At 38.2% G+C, this 14,286-nt stretch overlaps 1 protein-coding gene across 9 annotated transcripts in view; it reads right to left on the bottom strand.

The window, feature by feature from the left end:
• Positions 1-14,286, bottom strand: part of arl13b (ADP-ribosylation factor-like 13b) — an 89,777-nt gene that overhangs the window by 38,034 nt on the left and 37,457 nt on the right. The gene's annotated exons all lie outside the window — the stretch shown is intronic.

Consider the following 14,286-nt stretch of genomic DNA (forward strand, 5'->3'; position numbering starts at 1 on the left):
TTCTGTTATTTATGCTTATTATTAGCCTCGTAAAATCACGTTAATGTTGCTGTTCACTTACCGGGTTGAAGGCTGAAGCACAGCCACGACATAGCTAACTTTTAACAAGATTTACCCTAAGTTATATTAACATTTACCAGATAAACATTATTTTGCTAAAATATCTAAATAAATGTCTGTGGATATTAATAAATTATTTATTACCTCCGCAAGCTGTCACAATTTGATACGGTTAATGCGTGAGTAAATGCTTAGATAAACAGCGCTGTCAACAGCCATTTCATAAGCTATAACAACAAAATATTAATTATTCTGACATCAAATATCAGTTAAGAAATTCAATGATATATATAAGCCGTTTGTTTGTTACTTTCCTGACAATGTAGTATTCCAGTCAGTGACATTATTTGTAAAATCTCTTTGCTAACTACTGGTTGGATTGCTGAAAGCTACAGGTTGCTGGTCAAGACAACAATATCTCAAAAAAGGCACTTAATCCACCGGTTTTACTCTATAAACTATGTACAACATGCAGCCAACTCCGCTATACTGTTCTCTCTCCCGCTCCGTTACCTGGCAACCCCAGCGCGAACTTTGGATCAGTCCATTTCTGACGAAATAATAGGGGTGTTTGGGAAAGTCCATGTATTGGGAATATAGTTTCTACATTATTCATTAAATTAAAGACACACCATGCAGTTATTTTACCTTAATATAACAGCTTCAAAGTTATTTCGGTGGTAAACAACGTCATAGTAGGGCGAATCATCCTCCTGTTGAAGCTCGGGGAGGACGCCTCTAGCAAAACCAGCAATGAAAGCTTGAGAGAACCGCCCCTGACAAATCTCGCGAGAATCACGATTTGCTTTATGGCAACGACGTCACACACGTTAGGCTTGTTCGACTTCGTGCGGCGCTGCAAGAACCGACCGCCGGATGACGTCAAAGTAACGCGAGAATGATCCAACACGGCACTTTGACGTCATCCGGCTATCGGTTCTTGCAGCGCCGCATGAAGTCGATCAAGCCTATAACAACAACTGCACGCGCGAATTTGAGACGTGATGCTAAACGATTTAAAAGTTAAGAAAGCGCGTTCGGAAGGGAGTAGGAAAAGGAAAAGAGAATAGGACCGCGTTAGGAACCGGAAAAGAGTCCCACTCGGTCAGGCTTTTACTCGTTGGCGTGAGCTAAAAGAACGCACTGTATGGAACAGGGATGCTGATCTGGCGATCTTGTTGATGGACTAGTAAGTAAATTTCTCTTAGTTGTAAACTTGTTTGCGGTCTATGTTGTATGTTGTTGCTCTTTCTTGTAGTATGTCATGCGATTATCATGACAACAGTTGTCAATATCTCACATAATTATCAGGACATAAATAAGCGGTTGTAAATAGTGTAAACATGCACAATTTGCAAACTATTATGATAAATAGCAATAATCATGTATAGTGACATTATAACGACCAATATGAAATAATGCAACATACACAATTAACTTTGTCATGGCATTTTGTAATGTTTACATTACAATAAAAGAACACAAATGAAATTATACAGTAGACATAGACTATAGACTGTTTACTTGTGATTTAGCTGCAATCATGTAAAAACATTATAAGCCAGCAAACGCGGTATAGGCTACTTACTCCCTTGGAATAAACTTCATATTATCCTATAACCATCATCAGTAGTTTAGTAGACTATGCAAGAGCCTAATTTTTGTATGAAATTGTGAAACATTACCTGGTCATTATCTTCGGAGGTGTACAGAGTGGGGGTGGGAAATTACGACAGTTGCAATATTCTCCAGCGACTCTAGGGGTCGCTGTTTGACAAAAACGCCAAAAATGCATAGAATGCCTTTAATATTATTCTTCAATCTTTCAGACCCCTCTATTTATTACTTTGTATGCAAAGAGGGAGTAATTATTATTATGAGGGTTTGTTCAGTTCAGTAATGTTGTAGTAATTATGTCAAAACCAGAAGTATAACAGTAAATAAAAATTGGTTCAGCTTATCAGTTATCGGGCACATAAGCATCCAAATATTTGTTATCGGTTTTGGTTTTAAAAAATCAGTATCGGTCGATCTCTAAGAAGCATTATAACCCTGTAGTTGTCGCAGAGGCTTAGGTTGCCTTTTCATGGGTATTTTTACCAGGTGGCCTTACTTTCATTCCCCAGGTATATCTTCTTCCTTCCAGATCCTACCAAATAGGTCATAGGTCATTTGCAAGGAGGTTTTTTTTACATATTTTTTGGGCCATCAAGAGAAAACAGAAAAGTTCGGGGGCAGAGAGAGGGCCATGGGATCGGCCAAGGACCTCGAGCCGTGAATCGAACTCGTGTCGCCGGAAGTGCATCTGCACCATATGTCGGAGCACTGTTCACTACACCATCGGCTCCGACGCAAGGATTTTTCTACATCTGCTTTAAGACCTTCTGCCGGTATATTATCTGGACCAGGTGCCTTGTTATTCTTGGTGAGCCTGATAGCTTTTTAATCTCTGCATTGGTTGACCGTCTGCAGTCAACTGACGGGGACTTCTGCAGGTTGTATGTTTGCTCTTACTAAGGCTTAGTGCAGCCTTTGACACAATAGATCACACAATCTTACTTAATAGGCTAGAAAACTATGTTGGCATCAGTGATCAGGCGCTAGCCTGGTTCAGATCGTATCTAATCAATTGCTATCACTTTGTTTATGTAAATGAGGAAGAGTCATATCACTCCCTGGTTAAATACGGCATACCGCAGGGATCAGTTTTAGGTCCTATCCTGTTCTCGTTATATATGTTACCTCTAGGAGATATTATCAAGAATCATAACATACAGTTTCACTGCTATGCAGATGACACTCAGCTTTACATCTCCTCACATCCTAGCGAAACACACCAGTTTTCTAAGCTATCATACTGCATCAGCGATATAAGTGACTGGATGGCACATAACTTTCTTATGCTAAACTCCAATAAGACAGAGATACTTGTTATCGAACCGAATCGATACAAATATAATATGACAGATTACAAGTTGCCCATAGATGGCTGCACTGTGGTGCCAACCTCCACGGTTAAGAATTTAGGTGTGATGTTCGACTGCAATTTATCCTTCGCTAGCCATATCTCCAATGTCTGCCGCACAGCATTCTTTCACCTTAGAAATATCTAAAAAATACGCCATAAGTTGTCTGCATCAGATGCAGAGAAGCTTATCCACGCTTTTATGACCTCTAGAATAGACTATTGTAACTCGTTACTCCGAGAATGCCATGCAAATCAGGTAAACAAGCTTCAGCTAGTTCAAAACGCTTCTGCAAGAGTTCTTACTTGATCTAAGAAGTATGACCGCATAAGCCCAATTCTTGCATTTTTACACTGGCTACCAGTTAAATATCGCATACAATTTAAAATATTACTAATCACCTACAAAGCCTTAAATGGCCTAGCACCCTCATATCTTAGAGAATTATTATCAGAATACAATCCATCACATGCATTGCGGTCACAAAATTCTGGACTCTTAATTATCCCTAAAATATCAAAAGTGTCTAAAGGTGGCAGATCCTTTTCCTACTTAGCCCCTAAGCTATGGAATGATTTACCAACCGACGTCCGAAAATCAGAGACAGTAGATAACTTTAAATCTAGACTTAAAACTTTTCTCTTTAACAAGGCATTCACTTAGTTTGTTTTAGTAATGGTACTTATCTCCCAATAGCTAGCTTGTACAACCTAATAAATATATAAATAATGAATAAATTAAAACCTTTTTTGTCAACACTCCAAAGCATGGTAAATGTCATTAATACTCTTTAGTAATATGCTGAAACTATGAATTAGTTGTCGATTGAGTCTTAATTGCCAAATACGGTCGGTTTGCAATTTTGGCTTTTTTCCCATGATCTTAAAATAGTATGTCATACAGAACCGTTTGCCACTGTACGTTAGTATTAACCACGGCAGTGGGGCCTCTGGCCTTAGTCAAACGAGTTCTGTTTCTGTTTTAAAGCTCATATGGGGGGCCCCATACATATACTCGCCCTGGGCCCACAACATTTTTTCTAAAATCATAAACTATATGTAATACACTTAACCAGCAATAGTTAGCCTGTCCGGAACCGAGCTGACTAAAACCACATCACTGTGTGACACTTGCTTTTTATGTGAACGGCCCCTATGTTAATAAGATTTTGTTTCTCTCTCCCTGTCTCGTCCTCGATCCCGAGGACAATGAGACAAACATATCCAGTTCCGGTAAATGTGAAAGTCGGCACACATCTGATCTACTGGCTGTTCTTCCACGTGATGTCCAGCTGATGCCTGACCAATGACCACCGGCAGAACCCGCTTAATCTCCGCTTAATCTCCGCTTAATCTCCTTCCGTTTCAATGTGTGTATATACACACATTGAAACGGAAGGAGATTAAGTGGAGATTAAGCGGGTTCTATATATATATATACACACATTGAAACGGAAGGAGATTAAGCGGAGATTAAGCGGGTTCTGCCGGTGGTCATTGGTCAGGCATCAGCTGGACATCACGTTGAAGAACAGCCAGTAGATCAGAGGTGTGCCGACTTTCCCATTTACCGGAACTGGATCTGTATATCTGTATATGATATATATATCTCCCAAGGGTTTTTTCCTCCTAGGACTTTTTTTACTTCCCCGGCTTAAAATCCGGGTTTTTTTCTCCTAGGGGGTTTTTCAACCCGGGGAGGCAGCCTTTTTGGGCTTAACTTCTATACGTTACATTAGTAATACGTTTGCTTATAATGTTGATTTATAGCCGCAGCAAATTTAGCTGCTTGTGCTATCGTGTATTACGTTGTGCTATCTGTCGATCTTCTGTGCTTTTCACTGCATCTTTTATGTAAAGCTGCTTTGATACAATTACCAAATTGTGAAAAGCGCTATATAAATAAAATTGAATTGAAAAAAATTGAATTGAAATTACTGCCAGAGATGGTTGGTAAATCCACTTGATGCTGTCGTGTGAGAACAAGCAAGAGCTGACATTTTTCCTTTGCCCAAGTGCCTCTCACATAAATTATTTGATTTTGATGGCTTACGTTTATCAATGCCATAAAAATTACTATTTTGTTTTTGTTTGTTTAATGATCACGAAGTACAAAGAATATGAGGAAACCTAGGATTCTGTGTGTATTCAAAGCCCCACCATTATTGTTTACAAAATGTGGAATGGTGCACTGTCATTGGTTAAGCAGATTCATTGCATTCTGCAGAGAAAGAGAACTGGCGTATGTCGCGGTTTGGAAAAAAGGGAAAAATATTACGAATATCGGATTTTGCGTAAAATGAAGAATTGACTTTTTAATACTGGCCTGATTCAATACTGATTTTGGCAGTAAATTTTTTTTTTAAATGGTGTTTATCACGTTTTAGAGGCAAGCTCTTCAAATATTCTTAATCTGGTCAAAATTATATATGTAGCACACATACTCTGCAGTGTTTACATTGTGTGTGAGAGGTCCTTTTAGACAGTGACATTACTGTGACAATTCGCTATTCACACTGCAAATGCAGTATGTGTGAAAGCACAATGGCACATGAAAGATCCATACTGCATACATATTGCTCTATGCAACGCATACGCACCGCACACGGCGGTGTATGTGTGAAACACAGACGTATTGAACAGAAAGTTTAACTACCGTTGTGGATGCGAACCATAACAGCTATTTACCTCATAGGTCATGTAAGGAACATTAAATATGGATTTGAAATATTTTATTTGCTTATTTTTAACAAATGCAGACCTTTCACGAGAAAAAAACATTTACCTTCTCTGTAAATATAGTGCCATACAGTGGCAAGAAAAAGTATGTGAACTCCCAAGGAAAAATTGGTTTGCTACAGTGATTTCTTGGGATGTTCCGATCTCACTTTTTCATTTCAGATCCGATTCCGATACCAGAAATCCATATATCAGCCGATACCAATATCTGTCCGATATTACTGTAATTAAATGTGTATAGTGCTTTCTGCTACATCTATTCAATTTATTTATATAGCGCTTTCACAATTAGTATCATTTTAAATGTTAAAATCAATAATTTAAAATGATTCACAAGTTACAGGAAACATTAGTAAATATGAATCATGACAGTGTTTAAGAGAACATGTAATAGGTACGTTTGATCGATTAAGTATGCTTAATATTTTTTTCTTAATTGCGTAAAACTGTCATAGTAAAAAAGCTTTAGTGTGCAGATGGTTATTTTGGGAATTATGCGTTTAACCGGACTTTTTATGCGCCTAAGTCATAACACGCTACGTTTATGGGGTTTCTGGGGGCAGAATTGATGCCTTTGAAGCATCCTCTTATGGGAATTCTCGCACCGCAATGAAAGGTTTATAACGGTTAAAACACAAAGAGAATAGATGCATCATGTGCTCAGTACATAGTGAATTGCGTCCATCCAACGGCTTACTGCTTACTAAAATCAGATCTTTAATAAAGCCTACAGTTATCTTGTGTGTTAATGACGTGTTTCATCCATCCGCTTCACCAGTGGATTAACCCAGTTTGCAAGTAAGTTAGTGTTTCTATGAACTAAAATATCTTTAAATGTGCTTTTGTTCCTTCACATGAAGCTATTGAGTGTATTAAAAGACTGAATATAGTGCATAAAACGTTTATGGTGCTTTTATAATAAGTTGTCCTTTTAATATCGGTCCTCGATCCGATGTCCGATCCAGCCAAAAGGCCTGGATCGGCCCGATACCGATCCAGCATATCGGATCGGGACATCCCTAGTGATTTCTAATAAAATGTTATCTGATAGTCATCTAGGTTACAACCACAAACACAGTGTGCATTAGCTGACAACACACAAATAATTCTAGTTTCTTTTGTCTTTTTTAAAAACACCTTTTAAACATTTATAGGGTTGGACGAAAATGTAAGTGAACCCTTGGATTTAATAGCTTGTTGAACCTCCTTTTGCAGCAATCACTTCAAGCAAGCGCTTTCAGTAGTTATGAATCAGACCTGCACATCGTTCAGAAGAATTTTTTCCCATTCCCCTTTACAAAACCACTTAAAGTATAACAAGTCTGGTGTGAACCACTCTCTTGAGGTCATTCCACAGCTTTTCTATGAGGTTAAGTTCTGTGCTTTGACTAGGCCACTCCAAATGGTGCATTTTGTTTTTTCTTAAGCCAGTCTGTGGTGGATTTACTTCGATGCTTAACTCTTTCCCCGCCATTGACGAGATATCTCGTCAATTAAGAGAAAACGCTTCCCCGCCAATGACGAGATTTTCCGTCTTTCCGCAATACCGCTATTATCCACCAGGTGGCGCCATTCCGCAACTTTTTAAAACCGGAAGTATTGCCCTATGGCAAGCTGCTGCATGTCCGTGTCTGTTTTAAAGATCGCTCTGAATGGGATCTCTATGAAAAGTCCGTCACAAAAAATGGAATTATCTCTGCTTTTTGCTCAAAATATGGTGTTTTTGCAAAAACCTACCCATATTCAAAAGCTGATTGCAAAAGAACCACTAAAGGTAGGATGAAACGGTTTTTTTTTGTTTGAAAGCAGAGGGTCTGTTCTTTCATTTGGTATATTGTATGTTTATATATTTAAAGAAGAACATTTTCTGGAAGGCATTAAACTTTGGTGAAAATCATGAAAAACGCTGGCGCTGGCTGGCAACTTTTTTTTAAAAACGCTGGCGGTGAAAGAGTTAAGGTCATTGTCCTGCTCTATGTAACAACTGAGCCAGATCAGACACACAATAACTTCTTATATTTCATAAATATAAGTACAGACCCTCACTCAAAATGCAGGCTAAGCCCAGGGGTCCGTAACACTACCCCCCAAACTGCTTTAACACTTCAAAGTAGAACAGATCTCTCGTGGCAACACATCAAGATTAAAGTTTTACGACCACAAAAGAATGTGGGAGATTTTGTAACAGACAGAGAAACTTTCTATTTAGTCATGTATGTATTCACTTATAAATGTATAAGGGAAATGTCTTAATCAACTATTTCTAATCTCATCATGGATTATGTTCTTGGTGTTTATGTTATATTAGTATATTAACCCAAACTAGTTTAAATGAATGTTTAGTATTACTTACTTAATCCAAATCATATCTAGTCCTTGTTTGGTATCCATGTGATCCATTTTTGATTTCCTGAATGATAATATGCTTTATGTTTAGAAAACTCTTCTTCATAAAAAATATTATTAAACTCTTTAACATTTCCACTTCAACATCTAATTGAATTCCATATGCAAAACAGCATATTGGAAGACTAAAACCCCATTCACACAGACCTTTGGTCCTAGAAAATACCCGTAAAATTGCCAGACAAGCGTCTGTGTGAACACAAACTCGTCCCTTTAATCTTCTGGAATTGTTGCCGGAAAGAGGACCTGTCAGATATACGGAAAACCCTCAAGAAGCCAAAACAATGCCGTAATGGGCGTGTCGTAGTGAGGACGCGCGCGTCATTACAACACAAGTTATGGTTCAGCTCCTTACGAGAGATAACATGCATATAAACATTCACCACGAGAAATGTTGCAAACTAGATTGAAGCAGTTATCAGGAAATGATAAATGAGACGCATAAACAATGACGCGCGTGCCGTAGTGAGGACGCGCGTGTCATGGCAACATGAAGTTGGTTCAACTCTTTAAAATGAGGGATTTACAACATTCACGACGAGAAATGTCAGCAAACTGGACTGAAGCAGATATCAGGTAAGTTAGCTCGTTACTTACTGCGTTGAAACGGAGATTATTCAACAGCATAAAGGTATATCGCTTCACATGCTCATTTGAGCTATAATAAATGAAAATACCCGCGCGTCATCCCAACAAGATATATCGTTCAGTTGCTCAAAATGCGGGTTTTAAATGCATATAAACAATCACAATGAGAAATGTCTGGCAACTGTATCAAAGCAGAGATCAGGGAGCATGTCAAATATCCACTCAGAAGCTGAGATCATTTACCAGCATAGAACTGTGCGTTCACGCGCTCCTTTATAGTCTTATCATAAACAAAAATGCACACGAGTGGTTTCTGGTGAGAGAAATAATAAATAATTTGCAAACTTCAGATGCTGCGTAGAAGAGAGGGCGGGACTTTCAACAGGTCACGTGTCTTTCCGGGACCATCAGATGCCGGGTAATCTTGGCAGTGTGAATGAACAAAAAAATCAAACTATTCTGGAAAAATCCAGGATGCCTTTCCCGTGTATTTTACGGAATGTCTGTGTGAAAAGGGCTAAAGACAGTTAACTTTCCCTCTGAAAGTGTGACCTCTGATTGGATCAGACACATCTTAAAGGTGTGACCTCTTCACATCTTAAAAACCCCTGCCTAAGAACACACCCGAGTTTTGTTGAGTTCGACCGAGTTCTGTGATTTCTCTTATGCAAGATGTTGTTCTGAGTTGGGAGTTGTTATCCGAGTTCTTATCTGATTTTTGTGTGTGGAGCACACACACATCTCTTTCTGGATACATTTGAGTCCTTTTAGGACTCTCATCAGGATGAGGATGCGAAACTAGACGTTTCCAGCGTACCTCTAAGTTTGTGCCAGGCCTAAGGCCTTGTCTTTTTCATTTACCAAGGATCATCTGCATCAAGCTGGTTTCTCTCTCATCAATCCTATCAGCCAAGATCAACGGAAGCCTCACCTACATCTACAAACTACATCAGGACACTTTCTTTTAATGGGCAAGACATGCAAGTATCATACTTAGTCTTCTCCAATGATGCATCACGCATCATTATTCCCTTTTAACTAAGGTGCATTCAAATTAAGTAACTGATGGTTCATTTTAGGCTTTAATCTGCTGAATCACAAATACTGCCATAACTTCATGCTTTATTCTTTTCTTTACTTAAACCTTTACCTTCTTCCAATGCTGACCTGTATGTGTGAGTGCGTGTTTGTATGTTTAGAGTAGTATGTGTTTAGTTAGTCAATAAAGTCTGATGTGTATCACACATTATGTTGTTTGTAGTTCATGCTCATAATCTGGAGTCACTAATCATTAAAGGTATCGCTACCTAATTTTTAAAGCTGTTGGATTAATTTTAGGATATTCATCTCCTTAGCCAAGAGAGCTATATTCTAATATAGTCTTTAGTGTCTTACTAAACATTCGCTGGACGAGTGTTGGCCAGACACCCAAGACCTTTATTTGATCCACATACTTATAATTGATTGCAATCCATTGTAAGTACTTTACATTTGAGCTTATGTTTGTTTCCCTTAATTGGAATGGTGGAGAACGTTTTTAAAATTAGGGATGTCCCGATCCAATCACGTGATCGGAAATCGGCCCCGATCACGTGGTTTCAGACTCGATCGGAATCGGACGTAACCTTCCGATCAGGACTCGGATACATATGCAGGGTTTAAATTGGGCCAGCACACATACTGAAGGTCTCGCTCTGCTCCGCGCCAGTGTACGCGCTGCGCTGGTGCGTGTGAACTGACACAAATAATAAACATGTTTTCATTCATAGGCTTCACACACTCGTGCATGCGGTGCACCCAAAACCGGGTTTTTAACGCTCATTTAAACGAAGCGTCGATCGTTTGTGTCACTATGTGCTCAGTTAATCTACATCAGTACGCAGCTCCGTGTCTCATTCAGAACCTCAAGAACGCACATTCGCGCAGGAGGATCACATTACACATTGTAGAGATGAGAGATAGAGAGAGAGGTAAGAATGGTGCACATGTCGAAAAAACTTAATAGAAGTCTAGAAACAAAGTATTAAAGTATGTATAGCCATATCAATCTTATATCTTACAATATGTTAACCAGATAACTGGATACAACTTATTGTATTGTTTAATAAAATAATGTATTTTGATTATACAAATAAATTACAACCTAACTATACTAACTGCTGACCAGCTTAGGGAATCTCTTTGGCTAATTTATAAGACATATTGCTGAATCAGTTTGTTGTTTTTCTTGTTAATTGAGTCTTTTTGGGTAGCCTATCTTATGCCTAGAATTAGTCAAGGAGGTTGAGTCTTATAACTTCCTTTAAAAGTTTGATCAATTGTGCATAATGACATGTGCAACAAATGCATATAGGGTGTCAGACTCATAGATTTGCATAGTTTAAAATTCAGGTTTTAAAGTTTGGGTCAACCTGTGGCATAGCTTTAAAGCTGAAACTTATAAAATCCTATCAGAGGTCCAAAATGTCATTGAAACACACCAGTGGCTTTGCTGTCATAAGGATTAAACATGTTACCCCTCGAACCCTCCCTCCTAACAGAGCATCCCCACAAAACAAATCCCAATTTAACCCCTGAACATATATAGTATATATTCATTATTTTTTAATACATCAATAGTTATGCGCTGGCACAGAGTTAGACTCTTTTGACTCGACACAGACACAGCAATGTGTGCGGCCTGACATAAGGAACATCATGGTTCTGTTTTTTTTCGCTCTTCTTTTTTTAATGTACTATAGAAGTATCGGATCGGGACTCGGTATCGGCAGATACTCAAAATCAAATGACTCGGACTCGAGGGCAAAAAAACCTGATCGGGATATCCCTATTTAAAATATTAATAATTAATATTATTAATTATCATAAACCCCTCCTTTAAAATTAATTGGTGTTTGGAATGCGGGCATGATTAAACAAAGTTATGAGCTTAAACTACTGTCAACCTAAGTGTGTGTTTGATAAATCAGGTAACAATAGGATGCAATGATCTACAGGTATACACATGTATGTCCCTACTGGCGGTTTGTTAAAGTGCAGATAAAATTAGTACTATAAGTAAAATTTGAACTGGTATCTCTACTATGATTGAAATAGTCTTAACATACTTTGGCATATAATTATTATAATTACAAAGTAATAAAAGTGCGAGAAAGTGAAAACATAAACAATAATAATTAGCAAATAAGACATTATGTTTGTGATTTTAGCTTAGTAAAGAAAAATAACCTCCTAGAAACCTCTGCAGCCACAGAAGAGAAAAGACTCTTCCAGAACCCTGAAACGGCACACACAGTGACCCTTAAAGACCTCCAAAGACTGGCTTGATCACACTGAATACTGCAGGAAACCATGATGTCCACGCCTACCTGCGTGACACTGACTTCCACCTGCAAATTATGGTGAATGTGACCACCCAAGAGAGACTGTACCTGCTCTGGATAACATCCAGTCCAGAAGTGAGAAGGCTGAAACAAGCCCTCATTAAAGAATTCTCAGATCCAGAATCTGAAGCCTTGGAACAGCCACAGTACCATCTAGAGACAACATCTGCTATCACAAGACCACCACTTTAAGAACCACCAATTGCCACAAGTCCATCACAATCTACAGGCATTGTGTGCTGGATGCATGTCTGATCTTCATGCATGTTTTCCATCTACAGGTCAGACAACAATGTGCAAACGGCGGGGATATGTAACAACTGAGCCAGATCAGACACACAATAACTTCTTATATTTCATAAATATAAATGCAGACCCTCACTCAAAAAGCAGGGGTCCATAACACTACCCCCCAAACTGCTTTAACACTTCAAAGCAGAACAGATCTCTCGTTGCAACACATCAAGATTAAATTTTTACGACCAAAAAAGAATGTGGGAGATTTTGTAACAGACAGATAAACTTTCTATTTAGTCATGCATGTATTCACTTATAAATGTATAAGGGAAATGTATTAATCAATTACTTCTAATCTCATCATAGATTATGTTCTTGGTGTTTATGTTATATTAGTATATTAACCCAAACTAGTTTAATTAAATACATGTACTGGGGGTCCCTGCTGCTCCTCTCTATCCATTAAGGGGTCCTTGGCCTGAAAAAGGTTGTAGACCTCTGCTTTACTGCATTGAGTATGCTGCGTTGGCTTGGGAGCCCACTTCTAGGAAGAGCATCTACAGTATTGAACTGTATCCATTTATATACAATTTTATACAATAACTGTCGAATGATGGATGTCTAAACATTTTGACATTGTTTTGTGTCTCTTTTCAGCCTTATGAAATGCAACAATTCTTGATGGGATATCTTTGGGAACTCCTTCTTGTGAGGCATGGTTCATAAGAGCTGATGCTTCATAAGGACCTAAAATGTTTGAGTGTCTTTTTATCAATCAAAGTAGCACTAAACCACACCTTTAAACCAGGGCTTTGAACCAGAATTTTTTCCCAAATGGTTCGTTCCGAACAGAAACGGTATTTTAACGTGCATTTTAACGTGTGTTTTTTTAGTGCTTTATTCGCCAAATGTATTTTACACAGCAGTGACACAGTAGTGCAACTCTCTCTCAAGTTTACACATCAAATTCTGATCTTTGAAGGGCATAGGGCTAATCATGTTTAATTGGAGTTGGACCGGACACATTCAACAACATGTGCATCTGTTCGTAAAGAAAATTGTTCACTTTAGTGCCTTTTTGCGGCTAAATTGTTTAAAATCACTTAAGTGTTAATATTTGCAAGCCTTTGAAACATGTGCAAATAATCAACTTTTACCATATATGTGCATATTAATCTGCAGATCGCATGCGAGCCGAACTGTGGGTCATGATCTGTACAGATCACAGATCAACTGCGATCCGTTACACCACTAATTAGTATTAAAAAAACAAACATCTTGAGATACTTGGTAGCCTACAATATTTACCTCTTATGATTGAGCATTAGAGTCTTGGGGTTGAGTAGGCTACTTGCTGGTGGCAAGCTTCTCATTTCTCGACCGGAAGTGAACTTCACCGAGTCATATTAGACAGAAATCTTGTCAAAGAATGAAAAATAACTGTATTAACCGGTTACCATTATTTTAAATAAACGTTTCTGTTCCGGAACATATATTTTTTTAAAGTTTCTGGTTTCGTTTCTGTTCCATGCAAAACATCAAAAGTTTCTGGTTTTCGTTTTCGTTCCGTGAACCGGTTCAAAGCCTTGCTTTAAACTAATTTTATAAATTGGACTCCAGTTTGCCAGCTTTTGACACAAATGAGCTTTTATTAAAGTAATTTGTCTATGGGTTTACTTACATTTTCCTCCAACACTGTGAAAATACATATTTGTGTGTTGCCAGCTTTTTTCACAAAACCTTGGCTCTCAAGAAAGCATGTAAGTTTCTGTTAAAATTCTTTAAAGTATTAGCATTATAAACACTGAATTAATACCAACATGTAAAATTAGTTACATGCACAGGCATGAAAACGTGTCAGGGATGAAAAAGGTGAGAAAGGTGCTTGAGGAGCGATTTGACCTCTGA

Source organism: Paramisgurnus dabryanus, chromosome 4 (assembly GCF_030506205.2).
Source record: "Paramisgurnus dabryanus chromosome 4, PD_genome_1.1, whole genome shotgun sequence".
NCBI classification, from domain to species: Eukaryota; Metazoa; Chordata; class Actinopteri; order Cypriniformes; family Cobitidae; genus Paramisgurnus; species Paramisgurnus dabryanus.